Source organism: Macaca thibetana, chromosome 2 (genome assembly GCF_024542745.1).
Source record: "Macaca thibetana thibetana isolate TM-01 chromosome 2, ASM2454274v1, whole genome shotgun sequence".
In the NCBI taxonomy this organism is placed as follows: Eukaryota; Metazoa; Chordata; class Mammalia; order Primates; family Cercopithecidae; genus Macaca; species Macaca thibetana.
Genome location: NC_065579.1, coordinates 91,600,313 through 91,625,824, shown reverse-complemented (window position 1 = coordinate 91,625,824; position 25,512 = coordinate 91,600,313). Strand labels below are relative to the sequence as shown.

General features: G+C 44.4%; 1 protein-coding gene and 1 non-coding gene across 3 annotated transcripts in view; one reads left to right on the top strand and one right to left on the bottom strand.

Moving 5' to 3' along the window:
• Positions 1-25,512, bottom strand: part of ITGA9 (integrin subunit alpha 9) — a 388,944-nt gene that overhangs the window by 255,292 nt on the left and 108,140 nt on the right. The window lies entirely within an intron of this gene.
• Positions 4,507-4,569, top strand: LOC126949481 (U7 small nuclear RNA). Its single transcript, XR_007723766.1, has one exon. It is a non-coding gene; the product is annotated as a U7 small nuclear RNA (small nuclear RNA).

Genomic DNA, 25,512 nt, shown 5'->3' with positions numbered 1-25,512 from the left:
GGAGATCCATTTGATGTTAGCTATGAAGGTGCCAACACCACTCTCAGCTCAGATGACGTCAAGACCATCATTTGGGTTTTATGATTGTATTCACTCAATGCCCAGCCAGGATTCCTTTTATACTCAAGAAAACTCAAACAATTAACTGAGGCTCAAGGCATTCCCACCCAAGGAAGAAACTGGAAGTGGGGCAGAAAGGCTGAAGGGTTCAGCCATATATAACTAGCAAACATGGGAATCCCCATTCATCCACAGGGTGGTGTCACGGCTGTACCACAGGAAGCAAATTACTTTTGTGGATGTGGCCCTCATCTTTCTGTTGTTCCCAGCTCCGCTGACCACCTGCACCACATCAGAGGAACAGAGCCCAAGGACTGGACGACCCCTAGAATGGGTCCTGAGGGGAAGGGGTCATGGTGTCCTAGCTGCACGTGGCTCTGAATGAGCAAGATGACTTGATTCTACCATTTCTGTTTCACTCTATTTTCATTTTTTTTTTTTTTTTTTTTGAGACGGAGTCTCGCTCTGTCGCCCAGACTGAAGTGCAGTGGCGCGATCTCGGCTCACTGCAAGCTCCGCCTCCCGGGTTCACGCCATTCTCCTGCCTCAGCCTCCCCAGAAGCTGGGACTACAGGCGTCCGCCACCACGCCCGGCTAATTTTTTTTTTGTATTTTTAGTAGAGACGGGGTTTCACTGTGTTTGCCAGGATGGTCTCGATCTCTTGACCTCGTGATCTGCCTGTCTCGGCCTCCCAAAATGCTGGGATTACAAGCGTGAGCCACCGCACCCGGCCTCTATTTTCATTTTTTAAAACAAGAATTGTGGTTGGAGGTGGAGTGTGGTGGCTCATGCCTGTAACCCCAGCACTTTGGGAGGCCGAGCTAGGTGGAGTACTTGAGTTCGAGACCAGCCTGAGCAACATGGCAAAACCCCTGTCTCTACAAAAAATGCAAAAAATTAGGCAGACACGGTGGTGCGCGCCTGTAGTTCCAGGTACTCGGGAGGCTAAGGGAGGATGGCTTGAGCCTGGCAGGCGGAGGCTGCAGTGAGCCGAGATTGCACCACTGCATTCCAGCCTGGGCGATAAGCCAGATCCTGTCTCAAAAACAAATTATGGTCGGGACCTCCATGCTTGGCTGAGGCAGGCATAGCACGCCTGTCATGCTCCATGGAGTCTTCCCCCTCACTCTCTTCCCACCTCAACCTCTCCATCAGGACTCTTCTAAGCAAAAAGTGAGCCCAGGGGGCATGTTTCCCGACCACCCACCTCACACTGTTGTAACTGAAATCCTTCATAACAAAATGAAGATCCCAACATTGACATATAAATTATTCATCAAAAGCCTGGTTTTCTCTTATTAAAGAAAAAAATATATCAAGACTCCTCATTCACAGGAAGTGCATCTGCAGGAAAGTTATGAGTGTTTCTATTAAAAGGCTGCTCCAGGTCAAGGCCAAATTCATCCTTTTCTCCTCTCAGCTCCCCTAGCCCTGTGTACCCAGCTGCGAGAAGGCGCTGGCTCACATCTTGTCATTACCAGCTATGTCCTCCCTGGAGGATGAGGCCCTTGAGGACAAGGATGGTGACCTGTTTACCCCTGTGTCCCTGGAGACCAGCAGCATCCAGGGAAGAATTAAAGCCACCTGAAGCTCCACTGGCTCCAGGCTGCTGGCCAGTGAGCTTTCCCGGGGGTACGGCCGAGCCCTTCATGGCTTCTTCTGAGAATCATCAGTTCCAAAAGCATCCTTTTACTTGACTCCAGGTTTTGTTTCTTGAGACTGATTTTCAGAAAGTCTAAAATTAGCGCCCTAAAATTCAATTATGAAAACCTTGACCTATTATCAGGATAATAAATGTTTTGAGTTGTAATGACTTGTTTCCACAGTGCTCAAAGCATTTTGCAGGTAGCCCCATTTTTGGCAAGCAGATACTCCAGGGTGGATGATGCATAGCCACGCAGCCATGCATCTGTAGCCATCCTTTTTCACCCGGGTCACTGTCTCCCTTCGACCAGGATGACCTGGGCATTCAACAAAACAGTCAAAGAGTAAGAGCATTGAGTATTGAGTCCCCAGTCAACACAAACTGGGCGTGGGTCCTGTCTCAGAGCTCTCTGCTTATAACACCTTGGGCAGAGCTGCTTTCCTTTCGTAGCCTCAGTTTCTTCGTGGGTGTATAATAGCATACACTTCACAGGGCTGTGGTGAGGACTAGCAGAGACAACTTGGGTAAAGAGGTTAGAATGGTGCCTGAGTATAGTCAGCCCTCAGTAAACACTAGTTGCCATCATTGATGTTATTTCTGTGACTCTCACTACCTTTATTTACCCTTAAATAGGAGACAGCAGAGAAAGGCAAAGTTATACTGCAGCCTGAACAAAACACTAGTAGGTGAGCGCCTGGTGGAATATGCTGTTAAACGCCCGCTGAAGGTCAACCGGTGATCTAGGACTCCTCCTCCTTGCAGCACTCTGCAGCCCCCAAACCAGCAAACAGGACAATCTAGAATCTGCTACTGCCAAGCAGGAATGCCCTAGGGTGAGTGGCACCAGCAGCACAGGGCAGAGGTACCTTGGGGTGAGAAGCATCTGTGGTCGTGTAAACTTCCTCACCACCAAGATGCTCACCAACGGACATCATTTTATCATCAAACACTGAAATGCAACTGTGTATAGCTGCTCCCACCCTATTATCCTTGGCTCAAGGGTCCTTCAGCAAAGCCACCTCCAAGGAAATATATTCTGTACACAGATGAAAAAGACCCTTGAAAGCAATTCCAGGGCAGGGTCTTCTGGAAGGTTCTGAGAATGAGTTCCAGCTTCAGAAGTCTGGGTGAAGTTGTTCTGATCCTGCTGGAGCCCCAGTCCCGATATGGACCTGCTCTCTCAGTGTGACCTCAGACTTTCACCACCCGGAAAGGCTGAGCACAGCCCCACCCAAAGAAACCCCCCTTCTGCAAAGAAGGAACACAGCTGCAGCGCCTGTGACCTTAAGTGGTTTGCATAGTCAATATCCCCACTCTGACGGGAAATGGCTGTGAAACGGCAAGGAACTTTCCAAAGGCTCAATAAGAAATCAACTGTGGGGCTAAAAGGAGACAACTCAGGAAGTTTAGGAAAAGGTAACCACATCCCAGTGGGAGTTCAACAGCTTTATAGCTTATTGGTTAAAACCATAAGTTTTAATTTCAGATTGGATCTTAATGTAACAATCCTTGGCTGCAAGACCTGCATGAATATGGAATAACAGGAAAGAATAATAGGAAAAAAATCAGCAAAGGTGACTCTTGGGACTGATATTTTATTACACCACACTTGATCCTAACCCAAAGGTCAGAAAGCAATAGGATTTTACTCTCTACTTAACCTGGAGTGTCTCCAACCATTATTTAAAGTTGGACGTTCTGAAGATATGAAGCTGATTCAAAAATAAAAGAGGGTTTATTTTGGTGGGGAGTGGCAAATAAAAAGGAAATACACTATTAACAGTCTTAAAAGAAATATCTACCCTATGAAGAATATCAGGACCAAAAATAAACTTCACATAAATGTAAAATAAACTTTTACAACCAATCTTCTCCTGGTGTGGATTTTTTTCTTCCCATCCGACTTAAACATAAGCAAGACAGGACATTGACTGGGATGAACTTTTCCCTTTTTAGATAGTATATGGGACTTTAAATGCCTGAGCTAAAAATAAATAAATCTTTAAAGGGTCAAATTTTCAATGGGATGAGAACATAATATGGAGTCCTAGGCTTCCCATGTGAAGTGATTATCCAGGAGAGCCACTAAATTGGTGCCCTGCTCATTCTGCCTAGCTCAGAGACAGATGGAATATTTGTGGGGTGAATGCATGACCCAGCATCCCTTGTCCTTGTCCACTCCCGCCACTGTGTCCACACTGACCTAAGCCTCTACTCAGAATCTTCACAGGTGGCTCCCCGTACCTGGCACACATGGCTCATATTCTCTTCTTTCAATGTAAAAATATATTTCCTTCCTTGAAGCTATTGCTAGATCACAGAAGTGCCAGGCACCTTCACGGCATTCTCAGAAATCTCACTAGGAATCGGGTTGCCATGCTCTGAGGAAACCCAAGTCAGCCCAGGCAGAAAGACCACACTGAAAGGCCACATGTAGTTATTCTGGCTGACAGCCCATCTGAGGTCCCTGTCCCACCCATGCACCTGTGGGACATGTGGGCAAAGACACCCCAGGTGACTCTAGCTCCTGTGGTTGAATCTCCCCTGCTGAGGCCCCGGATGTCATGGAACACTGAGTATTAATAACCCACAGAATCCATGAGCAAAGTAAAATGATTATTTCACAGCCCCAACTTTTGGAGTTGTTTGTTACCGAGCTAGAGTAACTGGGACATCCACTCTCAATAAACAGAATCATAAATCTGAATGAGAGCCCAAAGTGAAAAGCCAGCCAGGTGTTTAAACACACTGGGAAGAAGGTGGTCCCTGAAGGAGCAGATGAAGTTAAAATCCCAGTTCTGAGTATTATGGTTCTTTTAGAATTTGTCTAGCAGGTTTTCTGGTCTTTACCAGAAAAGTCTCCCCTGCCCCTCCACAAAAAAATCCCAGCTCTGTCACTAACCGCCTGTGGAGCCTGGGCCAGTTACTTCTCTGAAGTCTCCACTGTACAAAATGTAAAATGGGACTAACAGAAGCTAATGAGACCACTGCAGGGATTAAATGGGACAGTTTATGTGAAGTGTGAGGCCAGGTATGTAAGGTATTGTTATTAACATCACATGTGAGATCTTATCAAAGTCGTATACATCTTCATTTTACAGACATGATTTATGACTCCATTATGCTTTTCAGGCTTATTGGAAAATTAGAGCGAGAGGTGATGATGAAAGCAGTAACAAGTAAAAAATTAAATGAGGCTTAAAGAATTTTAGAACTATACCATTTTCCTCCCTCCAGCTGATTTTCTCTAGAATGTACACTACTGTTAGCATCTACAAAACATAACCTGGAGTAGGTAGGAAAACTAAGGATTGTATTCCTTAAAAAGTATATACACAAATATCACACTTTACAGTATGAGACGTCTTTGGATGTCTCAGTCTTACAGTAAGAACTAAAATGTACTGCCTTCTTTCTGTAAGTGACAGGTCCATTTCTAATTGCATGAGATGTATTATCTTATTTGGTCCTTACAGCAATCCTACTAAATATGTTCTAGTATTATCCCAACTTTATAGGTGAGGAAACTGAAGTGCAGGGAGGTCACATCACTGGCTTAGGATCACACAGTGATGAAGTGACAAAACAAGGATTCCCAATCCAGGCATTCCAAATCCAGGCCATGCTCTTAACCACCCCACAGTAAGGCCTTCCTAAGGTCATTTTCTTGAGGGTAAAATGTGAACTCCCATTCTGTTCATTTCTTATCTAATTGTTGGGAACTTAAAAAGTACTCTTAATAATAATCCTGCCACTCAAGCTCCCTCGAAGAAACACAAGGGAAAGAAAGAAAAGACTTTCACCAGAACACAGGAAAAAAAACAATGCTTTCTGTTGTCTCTAACACACTTGGTGTGTGAAGGACACACATCCATCCTCAGAGACCCCCGGGCATGTTTACAGGGCAGGATCCAGGAGGTGGCAGCTCAATGTTAATGGTCCATGTCACATGTCTTGGATTCTGCTGAAACACCGAGACAAAACTCAACAGGCTACCAAAATAATTTACAAAATCCCCATGATCCTCAGTAGCCCAGAATTCATAGAGCAGACAGTTCAGTTCCCTTCTTTCTTTAACCAAAAATGCAGGGTCATAAGCTGTCTTTTGGAATTTCTGAGACTGAGAGCAAGCAGAAGGGCAGGATGAATAAAGGATGACAGCTCCTCAGATGGTGAGACATGACGGACAAGGACTCCTCCCTTCCATGCTCCCCTGCCACCTTCCAGCCCCAAGTATCTCCTTGCCTTCCTAGTGCCTAGGAAAGCAGAAAGCAGATTCCCTCCCCAGGATCCAGACCTCCTTTGTGGTCTAGATTACTATATCTCAGAGTGTGGTCCCAGGACCAGCAGCATCAGTATCTCCAGGAAGTGCTTAGAAATGCACTCCTAGCCCCAGCCCCAGACCCACTGAATCAGAAACGCTGGGGTGAGGCCAAGCAATTTGTGCTTCAGCAAGTCCTCCAGGTGATTCTGATACCTGCAAAAGTTTAAGAACCACTGGTCTCAAATGAAAGCCACAGGCCTGAATGATGGGACCACAAGTGGGCTCTAGTTCATCGTGTCCAGCCCCACTTCCAGCTAATGTCCAAACGGCGTGTCTGGCCACTTGAATCACTTCCCACTCAATACCCACCCAAGAAGGCCCAGCCTTTTTGTCCAGTTGTCTTATCTTAATCATCATTTCATTTATTAAACATAAACCATGGGCAGCATAGGTGTAGTTTTGTGAGACTCTGAGTTTCCCATAAGCACAGCTCAGATTTTGCACTCTCTCTCTCCATCTCTTGAACAACCAGTGTGTGATACGCTGCCTCCAGTAGACCTCCCTGCCCTGAGTTGGACCCTAGCCTGGGAACAACAACTCTGGGCATGCAGTATTGCTATGCAATCCCTCCTGCCCCACAAAAGGGCCTCTGCTGAGATGACTCCCATAAGGGACTATCCACTGGGCCTGTTCTTCTCTTCTAAATTACCCCTCCTAAAGTGAAAGTTCCTTCTCAGAAAAAGTGGATCATATGCTTCTGGCCTGATGGGCCTCAGTGTCTTAAGCAATTGGAGAATGGCAGGCTTAATTTATAAAAGGCCCACTGTTCCTGGATATATTTCTACCATGCAATACAAACAGCCTCATGTGAGCCCTGATTTAGAACCCTGAATTTGGGCTTTTTATTTCTGTATGTCCCTCATCAGTAGGTTCTCATAACTTGGATTCTCATCCAGCTCTACTTCTGTACTATTTTTTCTAATGTTTTCTCATCTCTCTACTCCCTGCAGTTATTCTATCCCAATATTATTTTCTTTCTGCAGTTAAAAAGAAAAAGGATTAAAATAAGAATCTCTGTATTTCTGGAAACTCTCACATGTCAAAGCTTGCCATAGTGAAAGGTGCAAATGTTCCCAGTGGTCCTCACCCAGGTCAAGTACAGAAGTAGATCCTCCTCCTCTGGGAATCCCATATACTCCTTTATTAGATGAATAATGAAATACTCTCAAGTGAGTCTGATAGATGAGACCAGTGGGCAACACACTGGAAAAGGAAGCCACCTGCTAGACAGAGGCAACCCAAATCTATCCACTTCCAGCAATATCAAGCCTACCTGTTGTTCAAAATAAACCTATAAGACAACCTGGTCCCCAAACTCCTCTTTGCAATTAATGACTGCCTTATTCCCCCACTTCTCTCCCAAAGGGTCCCACCCAGCTGAGATACAGTTCATGAATCTTTTGGACACTCAATATTTAAGAATAGCAACAACCAGAATAACCCACAGGACTCTAAAGCTGTCCAGCAAAAGCTGCCAACCACTTGAGAGGTGCATCCTACTGGGTCTTTGCTGCATCCATGAGAAGTCAGCCAAGGTCAGGGGTGGCCAAACCCAGGGCAGAAATGCCGGGGCTCTGAGGGACCAAGGCAGCTGCTTTGGTGTGTGGCAAAAATCACTGACCAACCCTACCTATTTCAGGGGAGCTGGGCTCTCACAGTTGTGTGATCTTCAAATAGTTTAAAACCTCCCACTAACATTATTCAATGATATGCATTCTCAAAGCAGCTGCAGAAGTACACGTTGCATATCCCTTAATTGAAATGTGAGGGACCAGAAGTCTTTCAGATTTTAGATTTTTTCAGATTTTGAAATATCTCCATATAATAAAGAGATATTTTGAGGATGGGACTCAAAGCTAAACTTGATATTCATTTATGTTTACACACACCTTCTACACATAGCCTATAAAGGTAATTTTATACAATATTTGAAATAATTTTGGGCATGAAATAAAGTTTTGACTGTGACTCATCACATGAGGTAAGGTGTAGAATTTCCACTTGTGGTGTCATGTCAGCACTCAAAAAGTTTCAGATTTTGGGGCATTTCAGATTTCAGATTTTCAGATTAAGGATGCTCAATCTGTACCAACATTCTGCCAACAGCAAAGTAAGCTGGTGGCCAAGTCTAATTCAGCTTCATGTTCAACCATTACTTTGCACCCAGAAACCTATAGTCTTTCATACCAAGGTTTATCAATATCTCCTTTACATATAAAGGCCATGCCACAGGACCTTTGCATGTGCTATTTCCTATCCCTGGAATGTTCTCTCCTTCCCTCAACTCTAACCCCATGATACAGTTTGGCTGTGTCCCCACCCAAATCTCATCTTGAATTGTAGCTTCCACAATTCTCACTATCATGGGAGGGACCCAGTGGAAGGTAACTGAATCATGGGGACAGGTCTTTCCTGTCCTGTCCTCATGACAGTGAGTAAGTCTCATGAGATCTAATAGTTTTATAATGAGGAGTTCCCCTGCACAAGTTCTCTCTCTTGCCTGCTGCCATCCATGTAAGACGTGCCTTTTGTTTTCTACCATGATTGTGAGGCCTCCCCAGCCACATGGAACTGTGAGTCCATTAAATCTCTTTTTCTTTATAATTTACCCAGTCTCAGTGTCTTCATCAGCAGTGTAAAAATGGACTAATACAGTGAATTGGTACCAGGAGTGGGGTATTGCTGTTTTTATCAGCAGTGTGAAAACTGACTAATACAGTAAACTGGTACCAGGAGTGGGGTATTACTATAAAGATATCTGAAAATGTGGACGTGACTTTGAAATTGGCTAACAGGCAGAGGTTGGAACAGTTTGGAGGGCTCAGAAGAAGACAGGAAAATGTGAGAAAGTTTGGAACTTTCTAGAGACTTGTTGAACAGCTTTGACCAAAATGCTGATAATGATATGGACAATGAAATCTAGGCTGAGGTGGTCTCACAGGGAGATGAGGAATTTGTTGGGAATTGAGTAAATGTGATTCTTGTTGTTTTAGCAAAGAGACTGGAGGCATTTTACCCCTGCTCTAGAGGTTTGTGGAACTTTAAACTTGAGGGAGATGACTTAGGGTATCTGGTGGAAGAAATTTCTAAGCAGCAAAGCATTCAAGAGATGACTTGGGTGCTGTTAAATTCATTCAGTTTTAAAAGAAAAACATAATATTAAAGTTTGGAAAAGTTGTGGCCTGACAATGCAATAGAAAAGAAAAACCCATTTTCTGAGGAGAAATTCAAGCTGGCTGCAAAAATTTGCATAAGTACTGAGGAGCCACATGTTAATCGCCATAACAATGGGGAAAATGTCTCCAGGGGATGTCAGAGGTCTTCATGACAGGCCTCTTCATCGCAGGCCCAAAGGCCCAGGAGGAAAAAAAAGTTTCATGGGCCAAGCCCAGGGTCCGCCTGCTCTGTGCAGCCTAGGGACTTGATGCCCTGTGTCCCAGCCACTCCAGTCATGGCTAAAAGGGACCAAGGTACAGCTTGGGCTGTTGCTTCAGACAGTATAAGCCCCAAGCCTTGGCAGCTTGCACAAAATCAATAATTAAGATTTGAGAACCTCTGCCTAGATTTCAGAGGATGCATGGAAATGCCTGGATGCCCAGGCAGAAATTTGCTGCAGGGGTGGGGCCCTCACAGGGGCCCCAATGGAGAACCTCTGCTAGGACAGTATGGAAGGGAAATCTGGGGTCAGAACCTCCATACAGAATCCTTTCTGGGGCACTGCTTAGTGGAGCTGTGAGAAGGTGGCCCCCATCCTCCAGACCCCAGAATGGTAGATTCACCAACAGCTTGCACTGTGAACCTGGAAAAGCCACAGACACTCAATGCCAGCCAGCGAAAGCAGCCAGGTGGGGTGCTATACCCTGCAAAGCCACAGGGGCAGAGCTGCCCAAATCCATGGGAGCCTATCTTTTGCATCAGCATGACCCAGATGCGAGACATGAAGTAAAAGGAGATCATTTCGGACCTGTAAGATTTGACTTCCTTGCTGGGTTCTGGACTTGCATGGGGCATTTAGCCCTCAGTTTTGACCAATTTTTCCCATTTGGAATGGATATATTTACCTAATGCCTGTACCCCCATTGTGTCTGGGAAGTAACTAACTTGCTTTTAACTTTAAAGGCTCATAGGTGGAAGGGACTTACCTTGTCCCATATGAGACTTTAGACTGTGGACTTTTGAGTTAATGCTGAAATGAGTTAAGACTTTGGGGGACTGTTGGGAAGGCATAATTGGTTTTGGAATGTGAGGAGATGATATTGGGAAGGGGCCGGGGTGGAATGATATGGTTTGGCTGTGTCCCCACCCAAATCTCATCTTGAATTGTAGCTACCACAATTCTCACTGTCATGGGAGGGACCCAATGGGAGGTAGTTGAATCATGGGGATTGGTCTTTCCCATGCTGTTCTCATGATAGTGAGTAAGCCTCATGAGATCTGATGGTTTTATAAAGAGGAGTTCCCCTGCACAAGTTATCTCTCTTTGCCTGCCGCCATCCATGTAAGACATGCCTTTTGGTTTCTGCTATGATTGCGAGGCTTCCCCAGTCATGTGGAACTGTGAGTTCGTTAAACCTCGTTCTTTATAATTCACCCAATCTCGGGTATGTCTTTATCAGCAGTGTGAAAACAGACTATACATCCCAAATCTTCATTAATCTAGCAGACTCCAGCCCCTTTTCTGTGGCCCAGCTCCTCTCTCAAACTAATGAGAGCAGAGCCCAGTAAGGCGAGCATTTTGGCAACTACATCAACATGGAATGTCACTTGACTCATAGTGTAATCAATGTCAGCCACAAACTCTAACAAAACAATTGATAGAATCACAGGATTTTTAAGGAATAAGACACTCAGGGAACACACGGTCCAAGTTCCCTCTCAGTGCTGTGGACTGGGATTCCATGGCTCTTGCTTAAATCTCTCTGGTGACAAGAAACTCACTATTTCATGAGACAGTCAATTCCAAAGAACAAGATGATCAGCCACAAGCCACAGGCGACGACCATATGAAATCGGTCCAGTTTAGATCTTTCTCCTCTGTAGCCAAGCTCTGCTGAAGACTGCAGCACACCCACCATAGGAGCCCCAGTACTTATCCCACCTGGCTTTGCCAAAGTGGGGCTAATGGTAGTTGAAAAACATATTCCTAGTCTTGAGCTGAGCACTCTTTTAAACGAATGTATAGTATTAAACCAATAACAGTTTCCTACTTTTGATAATGTACTATATATATGTAAGATGTTATCATTGGGAAAAGCTGGGTAAAGGGTACCTGAATCTTTCTATAGAGTAGTTCCCCTCATCCTCACAAGTTTTAAATTGCACGCTTTTCTGAGTAGTGTGATGAAATCTCATGCCATACTGCCCAGGATGGGAATCACACCTTTGTCCAGCATATTTACGCTGTTCACACTACTACCCATTAGTCCCTTAGTAGCTGTCTCAGTTATCAGATTGAAAAAACAGCAGATAAAGGGTTCAGGACTACCCACAGTTTCAGGCATCTACTAGGGGTCTTAGAATATATTGCCAATGGATAAGGGGGGACTACTGTACTATTTTTGACTTTTTATGAGTTAGAACTTCCTATGAGTTATAACTTCTTATGAGTCTTAAACTATTTCAAGATTAGAAGTTATTAAAATAGATACAGAGAGATAGAGACAATAGGAGCCAGGGTCACTGCCCTCAGGGCATGTGCTCATGGAGGAAACTCTTCGGGCATGGACATCGTGACATTTTTCTGAGGTCTTTATCATCTATAAGAACTATCATACTAAAAGATATAACCAATTCCATTACCACTTAAGGGTCCCCAGTATTTCTGGCTAAACAGTTCCCAATGTCACTCCCAACCCACTCAGCAAGGGTTCCACACTGTGGTCCCTAGACCAGCAGCATCACCTGGGTATGTTACAAATGCAGATTCTTAACGTTCACCTCAGAGGTACACACTCAGAATCTCCAAGGAGTAAGCCTAACAATCTGTTTGTGATGGGGTGGGGAGAGCAATATAAGATGTATCACTTTCACCATTTTCAAGTGTCCAGTTCTATGCTATTAAGTACATTTTTGTTATTCTGCAACCATCACCACCATCCACCTCCAGAACTTCTCATCTTCCCCACCTGAAATGCTATACCCACCACCCATGATCTATTTAAACAAGCCCTTCAGGTGATTCTATGCCCCCGCCCCCCCCGATCTGTTTAAACAAGCCCTTCAGGTGATTTTATGCCCCCTAGTGTAAGAACCACTCTACAATCACACGATGTAGGGGCATTGGCTGCATAGCATATATGGCAATTATCTTTCTGTATCTTTGACCTCCGCAGCCTTGTCTTCTTACCCATTGCTTATCTTCAGAACACAGAGTGATCAGTTATTTGCCTGCCCCCTAACACTACCCCAGCCCAGGACAACACTATAGGAGGCATGTGTGCTTGCATTTGCCAACCTAGCTTTTAACCAGAAGCCAAGGTAACACTCCACATTCCCTAAAAAAATAGGTAAGGGAAAGTAATGGACCCACAAGAAGCATCAAGTATGTGCTAAGCACCCGCTGGGGCATTTCAGGTAAATGATCTCCATTAATCCTCATTACAATCCCATGCTGCCTCCATTTTACAGAAGAGGAAACTGGGAACCTGATGTAAGACATGTGCTTCACGTCACCAGGCTGGCCATGCAGAGGTGGAAGTCATACTCCAGTTGGGTCCTCCCTCACTATCAGAGAGCCACAGGCCCTCAGTTTGGCAGTTACACTATACAGGACTTCAGAAGCCCGAGATCAGGCTGACTTTGTTCAAACCCTTTAACCTCACCTATGCTTTGAATTCCAACTCCCATTTCTACTCCTCTCCTGAGGGTTGGTGTTTCAGAATGTCTGTTACTCCCATAGGCTTCTTTTAGCCCCTTTCTCCAGGTAGGGATGGTTGTGGCTGCAGTGGTAGACGAGCCTGGCTGGGAGTTCTGCTCTGAGCTTCAAGGGGTAAGCCCCAGGGCCCAGCCCAGCATGATGTTTGCATGCACAGGCATTCAACAGGTGCCTGTTGAATTAAAGGGGCAAGTATATCCATCTTGATGATGTGTCACAACTTTTAAAAATACACCCACGTATGCAGTGGCTGCTTCCTCTGGTCACGGATTAGTAATAATTTAATAACAAGGGAGGAAGAGAAAGGATCACATTTTCTTCCATTAAGACCAGCAATCAATCAAGGCTGTTAAAAAACCAGCTAAATTTAGCATGAGATATGGGCTTTCAGAAAGTCTTCCATAGTGTAGGAGGCCACTAAAAATATAACAAAAACAATTAAGTCACCACAGGATTAATGGAAGTCTATAAATGGTGAGGACCCCAGAGATCAGAACTAGGGCTTGCCATATCTTGAAACATGTCTTATCGATGAGAAGGACCTAGAGAAAAATCTCTAGATATGAAACATCACTAAGTTCTTCCATTATTAAAATGTGAAGCTAAAGAAGAATTTCTACATGAGTAGAGAGAAAAGGCATATGAAGGCATAAAGTCAAATTATTCACAGAAAACTAATCTATATCATAGCACCATTTCCTAAACATCAGGAGAAAAAAAGTGTTCTGTGGTCATGTACATTTGGGAAATGCCAAACAGTGCATCCTCCTTGTGTGCCTGGGCTTCTAAAGCTCCATGAAGTCCTGCAACAAAAAGCCTGCATTAAACGCAATTATGTTCCAAAATTAATTTGAACTCAGAATTTTGTTTTGTTTTTTTGACATAAAAGTCGTTACTATCCTTTGAAAAAATGCTTTGGCAAATGGTGGTATGAAGAACAATATTCTTTATGTTGTCAAGTGATTTAAACAGGGATCTGGGTCTCACCAAGGAAGGACTGTCCCATAAAAATGATCAGCTGGAGCATTGCCGCTGCCATGCAGGATGACAAAAACACCAGGGACTGAAAAAAAAAGATATGAGAAACCGACCCACACCCAGTGTCTGCTGCCTACCAGCCCGGACTTCAGATGGGTGTGATGGAGTAACAGGGCAGCACCCAGGACCAACCCAACATCTGAGGGGGCATAAATGGCTGTAACATTGACCCAGCAAAGCCACAGCTGGAATCTGTCCTCCAGAATTGATAGTTAGGTACCCCAAAATGCTCACTGTAGCATGGTAGTGACAGGAGAAAATCAGAAAGAATTTAAACATTCCACAACTGGGGATGAGTAGAAAAAGTGCTAGTGCATCCAGAATGGGGAAGTGGGATTCTCCACCCACGGACGCCTTTGCTCAGAGTTAAGCAAAGTGTGGGCTGAGTGCCAGACGAACCAAATCTCCTGAGGAGGGCTGGTTAAAAATGCACTGCTTCAGTCCAAGATTTCATTAGGACAATCCCAAATTTAGGGGGTTGAGGGGAGTTGCTGGCTGCTCCCTCTGAAGCCAAATTTAAAATGTAGATAGGCAATCTCATGTGACCAACTGTTTCCAGCTGACTATCGGGTTATATGATCTGACAGATATTAGTCTACTCATGATAACCATCAAACCAAATTGTTTTTCACAACTGTTTGAAACTATCCTGGACAATACACAAAACTAACTCAAAATGGATCACTAATCTAAATGTAAAAAGATAACATTGTAAACTTCTAGTAGAATATCTTGAGCATATGTTCATTTTGGAAATACTCCAGCTTCTCCAACATTCAGTGAACATTTATTGGGCAATTAGTCAATGTCAATTACTCTGCGTGGTGCTGGGGATATGGAGACAAATGAGACAGTTCCTGGTGCCAAGCATCTTAAAATATTTTGGAGTTCTTTATGGCTTTATCATTAATAAAATTATCCCAAACCTCTTTGAATTCATGTATATTTCTTGCCAGACTACCTTGGTTGTAACCTAAGTTTCTGAACTGTTTGGCTCATTAATTAAACAAGTAAGGATACATCTGCCACATGGTAACATTTTTCTAACACAGCTGATGGAAAGAAGGGTATCATGCCCAGGGAAGTATAGGATGAAAGAAGAACAAATGTCAGATTCAGGAGAGCTATGGAATAAACATCACTTTTAAATCCAGACCAATATATAACTGCCAAAGTGGCAGAAGAATCTAGCCAGCTATCACTCCAAGAGGCAGGATTATACTGACCAATTTGAGGAAACTGGCTACCAGGAAGGAATGAAAACAACCACTGAACTTCCATGCTACCACTGTTGCTGAAGAGGAGCAAAATAAGGGTTTGAATTTCTTCTTCTTTATTTTCCCTGACGTTTTGGGGCAGCGGGGGAGGGGGCATGGTTAGAAAAGTGTCTAAAAGGTCAACTAAAGAGGAATAAAGGCATAAAACCAAAGAATATGGATAATTCAATAATGGAATAAGTTCCAAAATGACATAGAAACCCAAAGGAACTCAAAGTGCTGAGTCTGGAGGAAGTAGGCAATGGGGATGCAGGACAGACAGACAGATGTCTATAGGTGCTCAGGGGCAGAAATAGGAGGGGAGCGTGTGATTACATGGAGGTAGACTCTGGCACAGCATAAGAAAGGGTTTTCAGGTTGCTGATGCCATCCAACGCTGGATGGGCTGCCAGACACGGCAGAGTCCACCCACAACCAGAAGGCCAGAGCTAAAGGATGCCTGTCATGGCCCCCAGTGCCCCATTTGTGGCTGTCTGCTCTGAGAATAGGAAGAGACCCTCCAGCAGAACAGCTGTAGGCAGAGAAGCTGAAGGATGGCCAGTGTTGCATTTCCCAGGCATTCTGTACAGGTGGGGAGCATTATTTGTGGCACACAGGAAATTCTTATTCCCTGACTTCAACACAGGAAGCACAATAGTGCTTGCTTACTTCATCTACCTCTGTACCCTCCAAAGCCCTGAGAATAATAACAGGGCTGATAGATGAGTCCCTGGAAGGCTTGTACTCGAGCCTTTGGGTGAACTGTGGGCCATCTCTCCAGGCATGACCCCAGTAATTCTTACAGTGTCATAAAAAACCACCTGGAAAGTTTGATCAGCACAAGGTCACCAGAAAACTGTACTAAAACGCTAGCTGAAAGCAATGATGCTGACTATGTCAGCAGCTAGATGGCAACCCCTGTGATCCCACCAGGCTTTCTGAAATGCTGGAAAGATTTTGCAGGCTGCCATCACCATGTTAACGGAGCTTGGGCTCTAGAAACGCCAGTTTAGGAAAGTCAGAACCATGCTCCTTAACTTTTCTAAGTATGAAAGCAACCTTTATAATACCAAAATATTTACCAGAACCTCAGGTGATAAAAGGTATACTTTTACTTATTAGTTGATTCAGGAACTGCATATGTTTTATGAATTCACTCAGGCCTCCTTATGACAATCCCAAGGTCTCCCAAGAGATTAGGAGGTTTGACACTAGACCTGCACTGTCTGATATGGTCACCACTACCCACATGCACCTAATGAGAACATAAAATGGGGCTAATATTCACATCAGATTTCAAAGCCCTAGTACAGAAAAGAAGGCAAATATTTCATTAACATTTTATTGATTTTATGTTGAAATAATAACATTTTGGCTATATTAGACTAAACAACATACATTCTTATGGGCTGAACTGTGTTCCCCCAAAATTCCTGTGTTAAAGTCCTAATTCCCAGTACCTCAGAATGGGGCCATTATTTGGAGGCTGCGCCTTTTAAAGGGGTTGATTAAATTAAAATGAGGCTCTCAGGGTGTGCCCTAATCCAATCTGACTGGAGCCCTTAGGACAGGAGGAAATGTGGACACACAGAAACCCCAGAGATTTGGTTACAGAGGAAAGACCACGTGGGGACACGGGAAAAGGCAGTCATCCACAAGCCAAGAAGAGAGGCCTCAGAAGAAACCAAACCTATGGACACCTGATCCTGGACTTCCAACTTCCAGAACTGTGGGCAAATACATTTCTGTTCATATAAACCACAAGTCTGTAGTCTTCATTACGGCAGCTCTAGCAAACCGATATATGTTACTGAAATTAGTTTTACCTGTTTAACTTTTTCAACGTGGCTACTAGAAAAAAAAAATGCTCATCATCACTGGTCATCAGAGAAATGCAAATCAAAACCACAATGAGATACCATCTCATGCTAGTTAGAATGACAATCATTAAAAAGTCAGGAAACAACAGATGCTGGAGAGGATATGGAGAAATAGGAATGCTTTTACACTGTTGGTGGGACTGTAAACTAGTTCAACCATTGTGGAAGACAGTGTGGTGATTCCTCAAGGATCTAGAACTAGAATTACCATTTGACCCAGCAATCCCATTACTGGGTATATACCCAAAGGACTATAAATCATGCTACTATAAAGACTCATGCACACGTATGTTTATTGTGGCACTATTCACAATAGCAAAGACTTGGAACCAACCCAAATGTCCATCAATGATAGACTGGATTAAGAAAATGTGGCACATATACACCATGGAATACTACGCAGCCATAAAAAAGGATGAGTTTATGTCCTTTGGAGGGACATGGATGAAACTGGAAACCATCATTCTTAGCAAACTATCACAAGGACAGAAAACCAAACACCACATGTTCTCACTTACAGGTGGGACTTGAACAATGAGATCACTTGGACACAGGGCAGGGAACATCACACACCAGGGCCTGTCGGGGAGTAGGGGCTGGGGGAGGGATAGCATTAGGAGAAATACCTAATGTAAATGATGAATTGATGGCTGCAGCACACCATGGCACATGTATACCTATGTAACAAACCTGCATGTTATGCACATGTACCCTAGACCTTAAAGTATAATTTTTAAAAAAGGAAATTTACAATTACAGATGTGGCCACATTATATTTCTATCAGACAGTGCTGCTCTTGAGTTTCCACTGTAGGGACAACACCTCCATTCTGGGCAGAAGGAAGGGAGGCACCACTGCCTTGGGGCCCCCCTTCACCCAAATCAAGTGTCTCACTGCTCGCCACCAGGCCTCCCAGGGAGCCAGGGAGCTGCCTTTCAACACAAGGTAATGGCTCCGTGTGGTTTTCCTTAAAGGTTACATGGCCTTGAACCATTTCCTGAAATTGTTTGAGTCATTCCCTCATTCTTTCTGACATATTTTAAGTAACCTGGTCAGGCACGTGCAACAGAGTGTATCTGAGCCTCCAAAATTACCATCTGGCAGGTCTTTGTTATTAAACAAAGAATTAACTCACAAAAGGCTAACAAGAGGCAACAAGGACACCTGCCTGGAAATTCCAGCTCAACGGATTTACAGAGGACTCTTCCAATGCATTTGCATATTTTTCAGTGGGCTGAGCTTAGCACTTTACAAGCAATGCCTCATTTTATCCTCACACCAACCCTGTGGGGTAAATATCTGACCCCTGCCCTTTCACCACATTAGATTTATACCCAAGGAGCGAGATTATCCAGAAAGCAATTCCTTATTAAATGACCTCAAAATGGTTATGGGGTGTGTGTGTGTGTGTGTGTGTGTGTGTGTGTGCGCGCGCGTACGTGCGCTCACACAGTCTCACCCATCACTTTTCCAGATTCAGAAAAGTTTGATTTATTACAAGAAGTAAAAAAAATCTCTCCTTTCAGTTAACTCTTTCCTCATCCTTCAAAATGGACAGCAAGGAAGAAACAACGCTGGAACCTACTCCATCATTTATTTGATAAATAAAGTGTTTTGGGGGTCCTATTTCCAGGGTGACAGTGTTGAAAGCCGTAAGCTCCCTGCTTTAAAATAACCTATGCTCCAGTATAGAAGATAAACGCAAATATCCAAGTAACACAAATACAGGCGGAAAGAAGGTACTAAGCTCAGACGTGAGGGAGCTCAGGACCAGAAGGCCCGCAGCCCACCCTGTGGAGAAGGGTGAGAGGAGTGTTAGCAGAGAGGATTCGCAGATCAGGGTGGTGGAAAGTCAGCCCCGGGGAAAAAGCCTGGCAGCTGGCTCTGGAAACAGAGTACATTTCACACAGATAGAGCCAAAGCAAGGAGTCTGGAAGGCATGGGAATGCTTGACTTGCCAAGTCATGGCATTCAGAATGGATGCTCCCAGCAGACCAGCTCCTGGGAGGCAACGGATATGGCTTACTAGTCTCCATCTACCCGGGGCCCAGCACAGTGTCTGGCATACAATGAGCACTCAATAAATAGGGTGCCATCCAAATCGGAATACTTGAGAGTGAAGTAGAGAACTATTAATGATCATGCTGGGACAACAGGTATAAACCAGGACTGTCCCAGGCACACCTGTACATAGGACACTGTATCACTGATGTGTGTAGAAACAGAAGCAAATTGAAAATAGAGAAGCAAAGGGTGGGAGGGGCAAGTGTGGGACTAGGCCAAGTAAGACAGTGCCCCAAGTGCAGGTGTGAAATAATCTGAGCTGTTGGAGGACAGGGTCCGGTCTTTTTCATCTTTGTTTCCCCTCCACCAGACACAGAGCTATGTACCCAACAGGTACTCGACACACGCTGGTGGGCTGTACGCATAGACCAGACTTCAAGCTCTTCAGAAGAGGGTTAAGTGACAGTCATTGTTTAAACTGCAGAGGCCACAGACAGGCAGGGAAGATCAAACACAAGCACAGAGAACCTCCAGTCCCCAGGACTCCTGCCTGCCCTGGACTCACTGACCCACACTGAGCTTTCCTCCCACCACAGAACACCGACACGTGCACAGGAGCGGCTGAAAAGTGCAACCTCTACCAAGAACAGGAGAAACCTAGCACCAATCCTCCCAGAAACAGGCCATCCAGAACGGAGTTTTCTCTTTCTCAGACTACCTAGGTAATAATAATGAGAAAAGCCATCATCTTTTGCGTTCAACGTCATAGAACTAGCTGGTTGCTGGTTGGGATTCAAACCCAAGACTTGGCTGCTTACCAGCTGTGAGATCTTAAATAAATGCTCTAAATCTCAGATCCCTCAATGATAAAATGAGATTTTATTTTATTTTTATATATGTAGATATAATTCTGATACAATTTTCTATATATAATCCCATATATTAATTACCATACGTAATTGTATTCTTTATAAGGACTTCATGTACATGTAAAACATGTAGCACATAGTAAATGCTCAGTAAAAGATAGCTATCATTGTTATTGTTACAACTTAATTTCTTCTTTTTATTTATATAGCCCTTAATATATTTTTTGAAAAGAAGCAACTCTCTGTCACCCTCTTCACACAAATCTCCTGGGATGTATGTGAATAAACTATTCATCCACCATTGGACCCACCATTGTTCCAACTCCCATGAAGTGGGGCTAGGGCTGTCTTGTGAAAAGACCCCCAGGCTACCTATGGATGGCTGCTTCGAAGGGGTGGGTTTCCTCAGCCTGGGAGCTTCCCTAGCTCTCTGTAGGTGACAGAATCCTTTCTGCCACGCACAGCATACTCACTACAATCAACAAATTTCCCATCTGCAAAACAGAAGTCACCAAGGAAGCTGGTGGCCCACAGTAACCTGTCGGAGAAGAAATATAGGAGGCCACCATTTTCTCACAAAATGCAGGAAGGACCCATGCAATTTCTAAGCCGGCTTCTTGTATTCTGTTTGCCCCAAGAAAGTAGACCCAAGAAAAGAAGAAGGAAAACCACTTTAAAATTTTCTGCTTAATAAGAGCTTATACTTCAAGAGCTTCCTGGTCTCTGGGAAGGGGAAATAGATTTCTGACATAGCTGTGTCCAAAAACACTGCAGTGAAGTTTTAAAAAACTGCTGAAAAGTCATGCTCAGTCAGTTGACTGCTGACAACACTGTCCTTTAAGCAATAGGCAGAGAATGCAGAAGAAATTGTAGCCCATACCACCCTCCTATAAGGGGCACCCCCTCCATTAACACACATCAGCGTGGGCTGGAGAGCTGCACAAGGTCACATAAAGTCAGTGCTGCTGACTCAAGCCTAGCCCCACATTGTGGATGAGGAGCACCTGCTCTCACGGTCAGTGTGAGGAGAGAGGCATCTGGCCCCTCTGAGGCCCACTCCCTTCTGATACCTGCATCAACTGCCAGCTGGTGGTCTTTGTCCCTCTTCCCCTATCACTTTTGGTATCTATGTCTTCCAGCTCCTTGCTTTGTGGTCTATGGACCAGCAGCACCAGTGTCACCAGGGAGCTTGCTAGAAATCCACCTCAGACCTGCTGTATCAGGATCTGCATTGAACAAGGTCCCAGGTGCTTCGTGTGCACACTAAAGTGAGGAGTCCCTGTCAATCAGCGCGTGAAGATGACTGAGGCTCTGGCTTGCTCTGGTCCAGGGAGAAAGAACATGCCAGCTCCAAGAGCTGCCTTACCAATTGCCCTCTTCTCTTCCCACATTTCTTATTTGCTCTGTACTTTCTATTTTCTTCTCACCATCTGCTTCTAATCATTTTTTTTAATCCCCCAAAAAACTATGGAACGAGTCTTGACCCCTTCCAAATGCAGAGGCAGTTAGAAAGAGGAAAAGATGTGCAGGGTAGAGGAGAAGGAAAAAGAGGCCCGGTGTTTACCAGACCCCTACTAAGAAGTCAGTATTCTGCTCCCCATTTCAGCTGAGGACACTGAAGCTCAGCAGTAAAGGTGAAGCAACTTGCCTGAGACCATGTGGTTGATCAGAGCAAGACCTGGTCCACCCCAGCCTGGTCCGGCCCAGCCCCTGCCATGCTAAGCAGGAAGAGCACTTCAGTTCATGTGCTTCACACATGTTGAGTTGAAAGGGAATCTTTCCACTCAGCACCAGCAAGAGCATCAGGAGGGAGGGCTTTTCTACACTACAAGGCAGTACTGTAATATGTCTCAAACCTAAAATGCCTTCCCTTTCCCACCGAGCAATACCACTTCCATCCTCTGCACTGCCACCTTTTATCTAGTTCTATGCCACTGAAAACAGAAAACATCACATCCAAGACGGTGACATCCTGTGAAGGACCCACTCAAGGTGAACCATCCAACCTTCTTCTATTCTGATTCCCCCATTGTATACAGGGCCTGTATGTGGATATAAACACTTGTGTGTGATTGTTCCAAAACACCAGAGGGAGAGATTACGTTCCATGGCACACTTGTAACTCAGGTTTTAATCAGCATGTCTAAGTACAATGTGAAACAGTCAATGTGACCTCCATCTATTATTTATATTTCCATTTGGCTGTGGGGCTTGATCTGTGTGACTAGTGCCTTGGGAGGCCTCATGCTGTACTGTGGCAGGAGCTGTGAGTTGTCTGTCCAGTGTTCGTCCCTCTTCTTCTTAAAAATCAAACTTCAATATCTGCACTGTCCAACATGGTAGCCACCAGCCACATGTGTTATTTCGGTTTGAATTTATATTAATTAAAATTATAGAAAAGTAAAAAGTCAATGCCTTAGTGGTACTAGCCACATTTTAAGTGCTCACAGTCATACGTGGTCAGTGGCCACCATTTTGGATAGTGCTGATACACGGAACATTTCCTTCATCACAGAAAGTTCTGTTGGAGAACAAAACTCTATAGTGATAGGATTTATAAGATGTCTAGCTGGTACTTAGACATCTTCCAACCTCTTTTAAAAGATGGAGGGTCAATGAGTTGTAAGCAGAAGTCACTGGAGGCTCTTTACAGGGGCCTCAGACCAGATTACAAAGAGCCCTTTTGCACGTCCCCCTACTTCCTGCATGAAAAACACATACAATGGCTGGAGCCCTAGAACCATTTTAGGGGTAGGAGGAAAAGATGCTCTTAGTGTTGGAGTGCCCACAGCTCAGCCCTTGGTCCCCCGGCTCTTCTCTATCTCCCCTCACACCCTGGGTGATCTCATCAAATCTCCTGGCATTAAATACCATCCATCTGCTGGCGACTCCAAAATTGATACTTCTTACTCAGACTATGACTCAAACTGAAGACGCATACATATGCATCCACACTTAAACATCTACTAGTGTGTCTAAAAACAAACTCCAACTCTTCCCCTTTAAACCTGCTCACCTGCACCTTCAATTGAAAACACCAGTGACAACTCCATCCTTTAAGGTACTCAGGCTGAAAAGCTTGGAGTCACCCTTGATATCTTATTCCCTCACAACTGACAATCAAACCCTCAGGAAATGCTGTAGGATCCCCCTTCAAAATGTATGCAGAATTTGACCACTTCTCACAACGTCACCACTATGACCTCAGTGGAGCCACCCTCTTCCCTGGATAACTCTCACTGTCTCCTAACCCTGTTCCTGCTGCTCTCCCGCCTCCTACAGGCCTTCCCAACACAGCCGCCAGCAGGGGCCTGTAAAAATGGAAGGCAGGCCAGGTCACCGCCCTGCCCAGATCCCTCGCACGCTCCCATCTCACTCTGAGCAAAGGCGAATCCTTCCCAAGGCCAAGGAAGCCCAAGATGACCCTCTCACAACCATCACTGCCACTCTGACCTCTTTGCCCACACTGGCCTCCCTGCTCCTCCTCAGACACACCAGACACTCAGACACCGGTCTGAGCACCTCCTCCAGGAACCCGTGTGCTAACTCCCCAGCCTCCTTCCAGGCTTTGCTCAAATCAAACACCTCCTCAGTGAGGTCACCCTGACCCCCGTAACCCCACGCCTGCACTCCCAAACCCGCTTCACTGGGCTCTATTTTCTTTGTTTTTTTCCATAGCCTCATCGTCTTCTAATGCAGCTGGATTTTATTCTTATTATATCTATTGGCTGTCTCCCCCTACTGGGATATAAACTCCCAGGGGGACAAGGATCCTTGTCTGTTCGCAGCAGAGCAGGCCCCCTAGCCTGCGGCATAGTAGGTATGCAATGCACATTTCCTGAATAAGTGAAAAGTCAGAGAACTGCATCTCTGAGCCACTGAACCAACATCAGCAACTTCTCTTCCTCTAGAAGAGAGAGAAATTATCTTGATGTGCTTTAGCCCCGTCATCAGGTCTCGATTCCTGGAAGCTGAGTGGAATTCCTGTCTGATATCTCTGTGAAGACCAAAGATACTATGTTTTATTCTCAGACTGCAGTAAGAACTGGGAACTCCCTGCAGACACCATAGTACTCAAAGCCCTACTAATGAGCCAAATGATCACCTTCCCCAGAGCTGAAACTCGCCTGTGCTCCCGGGAGCAGAGAGACAGGTAGTGAGCAAGCTATCGTACTTTCATAATCACCTCTCAGTGACTAAAAGCTCCCTTTTGGGGATGGCAACTAACTTTGGAAAACCACTTTAAAGAAGGAGTTAAAAATACATACCTTCAGTGATGTTTGATATATATGTTTTTAAATATACAGGACACAAGTATTCTGTGGTACTCCTGAAGAAAATATACATCCTGAATCTAATTATGATGAAACAGACAAACTCAGGGAGGCCTTCTATGAAATAACTGACCTGTACTCTTCAAAAATGTCAAGGACATGAAGGAGCAAGGCTGAGTGACTGTTCCAGACTAAAGAGACGTGACAGCCAAATGCAACACTGTGGGATTTTCTTTTGCTACCAAGGACGTGGAGATAACTGGTGATATTTGAGTGAGTTCTGTAGATAAGCTAACAGTAATGTATCATTTAATTTCCTTATTTCAATAATTGTGCTATGGTTACATAAAAGAATGTCCTTGTTCTCAGGAAATATCCCTGATGTTAGGGATAAGGGGTCATCATGTCTCCAACCTACTCTCAAACAGGTAAGAAGTATGAATAGATAGAAAATTACAAAACAAATGACATTTAGGGAATCTTGGTGAAGAATTTACAGTATTTTTTTGTGCTATCCTAATGGCTTTTTTGTAAGACTGCTATTATTTCAAAATAAAGATTTTTTTTTTTTTTTTTTTTCGAGATGGAGCCTTGCTCGGTCTCCCAGGCTGGAATGCAGTGGCACAATCTTGGCTCACTGCAACCTCCACCTACCAGGTTCAAGCAATTCTCCTGCCTCAACCTCCCCAGTAGCTGGGATTACAGGCACCCACCATTATGCCCAGCTAAGTTTTGTATTTTTAGTAGAAACAGGTTTTCACCATGTTGGCCAGGCTGGTCTTGAACTCCCGACCTCAGATGATCTGCCCGCCTCAGCCTCCCAAAGTGGTGGGATTACAGGTGTGAGCCACCACACCTGGCCCAAAATAAAAATGTTTTATGTGAAAAACGTGTGTGTGTGTAATATACACAGAGAGCTGGAGTACATGCATGCACACACACATATGCCCAAGAGAGAAAGAGAGTGCTATTTGTCAAAGTTTCCTCAAGTCCAACACTTCCATAACTTTTTTACACCTACCCACTTAACTTCAGGCCAATCAAATATTTACTGAGAAAATGACTCTCTCATTAAAAGGTCTAAAAGTATTCCCCTTCCAAAATGAGAAGAAAAGAGGCCGTGATCTTAATACTAATATATTGACTAAAAATAATATTTTCTCTAACAATATAGGCATGAATAAAATCTATACTTTTATAAAATAAGAAATAAATAATAATTTGCTGGTACAACCACAGAATATGTTGGTCCCCTTTTCCCATGCAATGAGGCTTCAGGGGCCAGG